This window comes from Pongo abelii, chromosome 16 (genome assembly GCF_028885655.2).
Source record: "Pongo abelii isolate AG06213 chromosome 16, NHGRI_mPonAbe1-v2.0_pri, whole genome shotgun sequence".
NCBI lineage: Eukaryota > Metazoa > Chordata > Mammalia > Primates > Hominidae > Pongo > Pongo abelii.
This window is the reverse complement of record NC_072001.2, coordinates 25402601-25410460: the sequence shown is the minus strand read 5'-3', so window position 1 is coordinate 25410460 and position 7860 is coordinate 25402601. Positions and strand designations below refer to the sequence as shown.

General features: G+C 43.7%; 1 long non-coding RNA gene across 1 annotated transcript; it reads left to right on the top strand.

Moving 5' to 3' along the window:
* Window positions 1-265: 265 nt before the first annotated feature.
* Window positions 266-6153, top strand: LOC129050068 (uncharacterized). The gene is made up of 3 exons (XR_008513498.2): window positions 266-732; window positions 2091-2276; window positions 3603-6153. It is a non-coding gene; the product is annotated as an uncharacterized LOC129050068 (long non-coding RNA).
* Window positions 6154-7860: the final 1707 nt, after the last annotated feature.

The window sequence follows — 7860 nt, the reverse complement described above, 5'->3', positions numbered from 1 at the left end:
ATTTGATTAGGCACTTAATTAGGAAGCTTGTTTTTAATTCATCCACGGCATAAAATGCCATCAGGGTAGACATTCCACAAGCCTCCATTGGCTGCCTCTGCGATCCTGCTGCTTCTCTGCATAGCACATCTCACCTCTTAGCACCCACATGCTTGGGAAGGGAGAACCCTGGTACCCTGGCTCACAGTGGCACTTTATCAAAAGGCATCTGCAGGGAAGCTGGCTGCCTGGCCACCCAGGGCAGCTGCCAATTACTGGCAAGAGGAAATCTGAATGGCGTGCATGCCAGTCTGCACGGCCACAAGTCTGTAAGGGCTGCACTGCCAATGGCTGCAGAGACGAGCAAGAGGACAGTGACACTCTGCCACACTCCTGAGAAGGGGTGGGGACAGGTTTATTCCGGTCGCTTTCAGGCTGCCAGGAGGAACATCAGCTACAATCCAACAAAATACCATGCTTATCAAGGGTCCCTCATCCAGGCTTATTGAACACCAGGGCAGAGAGCCTCCCGGAAGCCTTCTGGTAGAATTTTGCTCCTGCTCTCCTCTGTCTGCCCAGGAAGCTTATTCCGGAGTGTCGGCGATGCAACAGCACACCTCTGTCCATGTCATAGATGGTCTGCCCACGTGTCAGGCCCAGAAACATGGTGGGGCCCAGGGAGGCCATGAATTAGTGAATTCAGCAACTAAATGCCTGCTGTCCTTAGACCAGGAGCTCATCATCATAGGACAAGTGGGTTTCAACCAAATATCCTTGCTCTTCAGGCACAGATTATGTCCAGATAGCACACGGCAAATGCATTCCATCAGCTTGTGCAGTTGGAGAAGCTGACGGCCCTTGGCTTTCGGCAGCCTCCTTCACCAGCACCCCTGCCCCGAGGCCCAGCCAGCTTCCCTCCCACAGCCAGGTCCTGAGCACCTGCCTTTCACCTTCATACCTGGCCACCATGTCGTCGCTGCTTTTGACTGTCTACCAGCTGTTCCCTGGCCACAAATGCTTCCCTGTAACCCATATCCCCCCAGGAAACCTCTCACTGATTTCCTACACTGCAGAGTTCATAAAGTAGTGTGAGAAAGACTGAAGGTCAGTTCGGGCAGTGCCCGCAGCTGGCCCAGACACTCTTGCAGCAACACCTGCACCTCAATTTAGCGTCCTTAGCCCCAAAGACAGGCAGGCAACAGGGGCAAAGACAGTTAACAACAATGACTAAGATCTGGGGTGTCAGCCCCTCCGCACCCTCAGCCTGGGTCTCTTAAGACCTGGTGGGGCCAGCGGAGGGGGATGGTGGTCTTTTAAATGTTGATAAATTCATTAAAATCATGTGGGAAAGAGCTGCTGAATTTAAAGCAAGCCAAAGCAGGATGGTGGGAACTTGACATTGACCATGAAGGCAGGCAGGGATGGAGAAAGCAAGAGGCTGGGCTGGATGGGGGAACTGTGGGCATGAGATGGAGGGAAAGCCAGGGGTCAGGCCAGCAGGGCTGGTGATGGGGCAAGAGGCAGAGAAAAAGGATTTGCTCTTCACAAGCTGTGCTGTGGTTTTTGCATTGGCCCTTTGGGTTTCTCTGTTAAAATTCCAGTAAAGATTTACATTCTGTATTCAGTTATTCTCAGTTGCTGGATGAATTTTATTTGAATGTTGCTCTGTTGAGACAGGATTACCGGGGCCCCATGTATATGCAGCTGACAAAGCCAAACACAGACCCTCCGACCTCCTGTTGTTGGACTTATGATTGATTAGGTAACATTAAAACTGTTCCTTGCCTCTGATTAGGTAATGTCAACAAAAAATGAACTTCTACCCTTCCCCACCCAAATGACTGATGGACCCCTCTCTTGGCCTAAGACATTCCAAAGAAGCCTGGAAAACTAATTCAGGCCAAGAGGGGAAGTTGAGTCAGACATGTCTCATATTACCCTCCTCCCTTTGGAATTCAGGCACAATTGACCAGAGATTCTGACAGAGCAGACCCTTTGTAGCAGTAAGAGACCAAATTCCAACCTGACTCTAGTACAGCATCACATGACAGATAGCAGGCCCTGAAAGAACCTGCAGGATTTTACCCCAAAATGTATTCCTTTTGTTACAGGAAAGGAGTCCCGATCCCGACCCCAAGAGAGGGTTCTTGGATCTCCCGCAAGGAAGAATTCAGGGCGAATCCACAGTGCAAAGCAAAAGCAAGTTTATTAAGAAAGTAAAGTGTTGAAAGTGCAGCTACTCCATAGACAGAGTCGGGCATTTCCGAAAGTAAGAGGAGGAAACGTGTCCACCCTAGGTACAATGCTCTTATGTGTATGTATATAGGATAAAAAAAGGTCATGAGGAGATGTGCTCTGCTACAAGGATTTGTAGTAAAGGATTAATTTTCTTAATTACCGTATTTTGCAAGAATCAATATTATTATACTTAAAGCAAAATTAGGAATGCCTTTATTCTCAAGATATTGGGATATCTGGACACTCCCAAGTCTGGATCTGTTTAGTAAACCTTCTCAATCTGTTCCCTTAACCGTAAACCTCTAGCAGCTAGAAATACCTAACTTTCTGGGAATGCAGACCAGCAAGTCCCAGCCTTATTTTCCTAGCCCTCACCCAAGATGGAGTCGCTCTGGTTTGAACACCTCTGACACTTTGACATATTTTGAAATGGCTCTGCAATGCTTTCTCTTGTAGGGGGAAATTTACGTTGTGTAGAGAATCCAACTTCCCTTCCAGGCCTTTTCCTGATCCAGGAGAGAATTAACTAAGATTCTGGCACCTTTTAAAGGTCTGAATAGGAAACATTTGCCATCTATAGCATCTAAGGGCAGCTACCAAAGAGATTTCACCTACATAATTAGAACCTTGGTGTCCACAACCCCAGCACTCCTTTTGATTCATTCCAGGTCTTTAGATAATAACTCTTTCAACCAATTGCCAATCAGAAAACCTTTGAATCCACCTATGACTTGGAAGCCCCCTGCTTCCAGTTGTCCCACCTTTCTGGACCAAACCAATATACACCTTACATGTATTGCTTGATGTCTGCTTATAACTTCTGCCCCACTAAAATGTATAAAACCAAGCTCTAACCCAACCACCTTGGGCACATGTTCTCAGGACCTCTTGAGACTCTGCTTCAGGCCTTGGTCACTCATATTTGGTTCAGAATAAACCTCTTTAAACATTTTACAGAGTTTCACTCTTCATCAACATTAAAATTAGAACTTTTTGGCTGGACATGGTGGCTCACGCCTGTATTCCAGCACTTTGGGAGGCCAAGGCAGGTGGATCATGGGGTCAGGAGTTCAAGACAAGCCTGGCCAACATGGTGAAACCCCATCTCTACTAAAAATACAAAAATTAAATTAGCCGGGAGTGGTGGTGCATCCCTGTAATCTCAGCAACTTGGGAGGCTGAAACAGGAGAATTACTTGAACCCAGGAAGTGGAGGTTGCGGTGAGCCAAGATCGTGCCACTGCACTCCAGCTGGGTGACAGAGCAAGACTCTGTATTAAAAATAAATAAATAAAAAATAGAACTTTTTTTCCCCCTGAACCTACTTAACTACAAAGAAAAACAATCTTTGTTCCAAAAACTGATTGAGACTTCCTCTTCTGCAGAACAACCCTAGCTGTGAGTCAACTCCTCTGCAACTGGTTAACCATCCCTGTAAAATTCCAAGATAACCCCCCAGCCACGACACTGCTCTTCAGATCTGGGGTGTTCTATGGTGACAGCCTAAATAAAGTCAGTCTCCTCCCTCACCCAACTTTGGCCTTTGATGCAGCAGTGGATACAGCATCGCATTTTTGGACAGTGGGATGTACTCTCCTGTCTCCCACATCCCCATCCATTTATCTAGCTGCTTCTCCCAGGCACTGAGATCCAGAGTCCCTCTCTGGCCTACAGTCTGGCGGGATCAGACCCTGGTTCCTCCCTCACTCATCCTGCTCCTGCTACAGACCTCCTGGCTGTGACAAGAACCCTGGCTCAAGACATCCGTTCAGATGTTCCCTCCCAACCAACCTGTTTAAATGACTTGACTCTATTTTCCCCAAAACTTGTCACTCCTAAATGTATTAATTTCACTTACTGTCTCCTCCACTTGAAAATTAACACCATCAGATCACTGCCCAGGAAACAGGCACACAGACAGACTCAGTGAGCACCTCCAGCCCCCAACCACCGCCAACCACACAGTGAGGAGGGGACTTCAGCCCAGCCTCATGCCAGTGCAGGTGAGGTATGGCCGTGACAGTCACATGGGGCAAGGACCCTGCTGGGGCATGGTGACATGGGGAGAACTGTGATTATATACAGCACAACAAATGTCCTGCAGAAAATGTAAAAGTCGGAAATGTAAGTGTTCAATCGGTCTTCCTTATTCTGGACTAAGCTACTTTGAAAAAGTAAAAAGCTGCTGAAAATTGACATTGTGGTGTATAACAGCCAGTTCTGGGCATGTTCAGCCAACAGTTTCAAGACCCAGACTAAAACACTGCTGGTTTTAGATGTTGGGGAGCCAGTGTCAGGGTGACAAAGGCCATGCAGTGGGCAGGCCGGTCTGGAACTGACTGAGGGGAGCAGTGAGCTGTGTTCTCAGTGCAGAACCACCCAGATGTCAGTTTTTATGGAAAGAACCCATATAAGAATTAAATAGGGAGGTTACCTAAAACCTGTTTTTAAGTTGTACCTGTTTACCTAAAACTAACTCTCTCCAATATGAAATTAAAGAAATAATGCTATGCTTATCTTAAACCTAGATTTAATATCTATTTAAAAAAAAGAGTATTCTCATTTGATCACCTGAGTTCTTTCTCAATAGCAAATGAGCATTTTGATCTGGAAAAGATGACATTTCCAGAAAGTTCTATTTCTGCCTGTTGCTCTCCACTCAGTACAATTATGAATCTTGGAAACTTGAGATGACCAAAGGAGAACTCTGAAATGTGGATGAGGAGGGTGAACTGGTTTGGAATCCAGGGTAGGAGGAACAATACAATGGTGGGGCACCCATACCCTCCACTCAACAAAAGAAGGTAACCCAGCCAGAATGATTCCTGGCCCAGCCTAGCTACAGAAGACAGCCCAGATGGGCTCTCTCTTCCTTCAAGCTGAACACGAGTCCCACCTACAATACCAGGTGAGCCCAGAAGAACCAACTAAGGAGATCAATCTGAATCTCCACTGACAATAAGTGTTCCTCTTCCCATCAATGAGCCTCATGAATCCCTTCCCCAACCCAGAGACACTGAGGCCAGGATGCACCTATGAGGAATATCCTTGCTCCCAAACTACCTGGGCTTGGAAATGCTCATGGTCGGCACTGCTCCATAGTGGGGGGAGAACCTCAAAACAAATGAGCAAGTCAGAAGATCCCCTCCTCCTAGAGATACCAGGTGGTCTGACCTGGGTATTTTCTCCACATCCTCAAGCAGCATCAGCAGGGAGCAGTGGAAGCATCAACACCAATGATAAAGCAAGCAGACCAAAAATAGGATGGCATCAGCTCCCAAAACTAGACAGTCATTGGAGCTGCAGTGCACAAAAGAACACCAGAACCTTTGTGCCAAACCTAAAAAGGGTAACTGCTTGCTAAAATACAACTTTTAAATATAATCCATAATGTCCTAATAGCCAGTTTTTCCAGTATATAATTATAGATCATCTGTCATGCAATGATCCAGAAAATTAGAACTTGGATAAGAAAAGACAATCAACTGATGCCAACACTAGGAGAAGTCAGTTGTACAAATTATATGGCAAGGATTCTAAAGCCTATATTACAAAATGATGCGATAGGCAATGAGTAAGCAATAAATAAATGAAACAAATGAAAACTAAACACTGAAAAATATGATAATGATAAAATAAAAATAAAATACTTGCTGAATGTGTTCAACAGTAGAGTGGAGATGACAGAGTATAGAATTAGTGAACTTGGGGTCAGATCAATAAAATTTATCCAATATGAACACAGAGAGAAAATACTGAAAAAAAATGAACAGAGCTTTAAGACTATAATTCAACGTTTGTATCATGGGGGTTCTAGAAGAAGAAAAAGAGAATGGGGCTGAAGGAATATTTGGATAATTGTTAACTGAAAACTTCCCAATTTTGGTAAAAGAAATCTAAAGTTCACAAAGCTGAGAAAACTTCAAAAACAATAAACTCAAAGAAATCCATACTAAGCCACAACATAATCAAATCCCTGAAATTAAATAAAAAGAAGAAATTCCTGAAAGCAGCAAGAGAGAAATGACAACTTATCTGTAGGGGAAAATCAATTTGAATGACAGTACATTCCTCATTAGAGACCATATGTGCACAAGCAAGTAACAGAGCATTTCTCAAGAAAGAAAAGAACTGTCAACTAAGAATGCTATCTCCAGTAAGACTTCCTTCAAGAATGAAGGTGAAATGAAACTCTTCTAAAATGAAGAAAAACTGAAAGAAGTTGTTGCAAGTAGATCTAGCTTAGTGAATGAATGGCCAAATTCCTTCTTATGAGTTCTAGCCACCAGAATAAGGCAAAAAAATATATATTAAAGGCATAAAGATTGAGAAGGCAGAAATGAAAATGTCCCTATTAGTAGATGACATAATGATCTACATAAAAAATACCAAGGAATCTTTTTTAATTCTATAACTAATAAGTGAACTCAGCAAGGCCATGGTATACAGGATCTACACGCACAAATCAATCACATTTCTACATGTTAATTATGAACATTTGGAAACTGAAATTTAAAACACAGTACCCTTCTCTTCAAAGAATATTAAATACTCAATTATAAATCTAACAAAACTTGTCCAGGTTATGCACGCTGCAAATTGTAAGATGTTGTTGAAAGAAACCAAAAGAGACCTAAATAAATGGAGAGACATATCATGTCCAAGGGATGGAAAGTTCAACATAGTAAAATTGTCAATTCTTCCCAAATTAGCTTATAAGTTCAGTGTGATTTCTATCACATCAGGTCAAGTTTTTTAAAATAGGCATAAGCAAGCTTATCCTAAAATTTATTTGCAAGCATAGGCTTTAGCAAAGACAATCTTGACCAACAGTTAAGTGGGAAGAATCACTCTATCTCCCTCTGATCCACAAGCCCACCCCTCTTTTCTCCACTTAAAGCCATCTAGTGACTGCACCTTGGTTAGTTGCCTCACAAACTGATGTGTATTTGTCTCAAGATTCATCCCTTAATACCCATCATTTTCTCCAGGGCTCTTGTAAGATACTAACGTATCCTGGATAGAGAAGTAGAAAGTCTCCTTCAAGACAAATTAACCTGTCTATTGAAAAAGTTACAGAACTACACCCCTCTTTGGAGTGCACTTAAGGAAATGGAATCTAAGTATATTACATCCCAGAGGATAAAATACAAGGCTTGAATGGGCCAAATTCCCAGACAGGCATACTCACCGGGAGTTTGAGACTTAATGTGTTAGCTTGGCCACTTGGAACAGGCGTTATTAATATGCACAGTTGGTTAATATTGGGCATATAGAGAAAAGAGTCCAAAGGCTCAGATTTTTATGTGTCCCCTACTCAGTTGTCCCCTAGCATTCCCTGCAAGAGAATCCAGTGGACACTTCCTGCATTGAAGCATTAATAAATGCAGTGTTGGGGGAGCCACCAGTGTCCTTAGAAGTCTCTGATATCTGTCCTTTGGAGACTGTTGCTGACAGTAGGAGAGGCAGTAATGGAATAAAGTTATTTTTTCTCAGTGGGAATAATGGGATTCCAAGGTGGTAAAGACCAGGGGTGTGCTTAATTGTCATAGTCAAGGTTGGCACAGTTAACCACATTACGCTTCAAATGTCTGTGCCAAAAGGCAAGTGGATCACAGGGCTCAAAGCAATGGCTTCTATGGG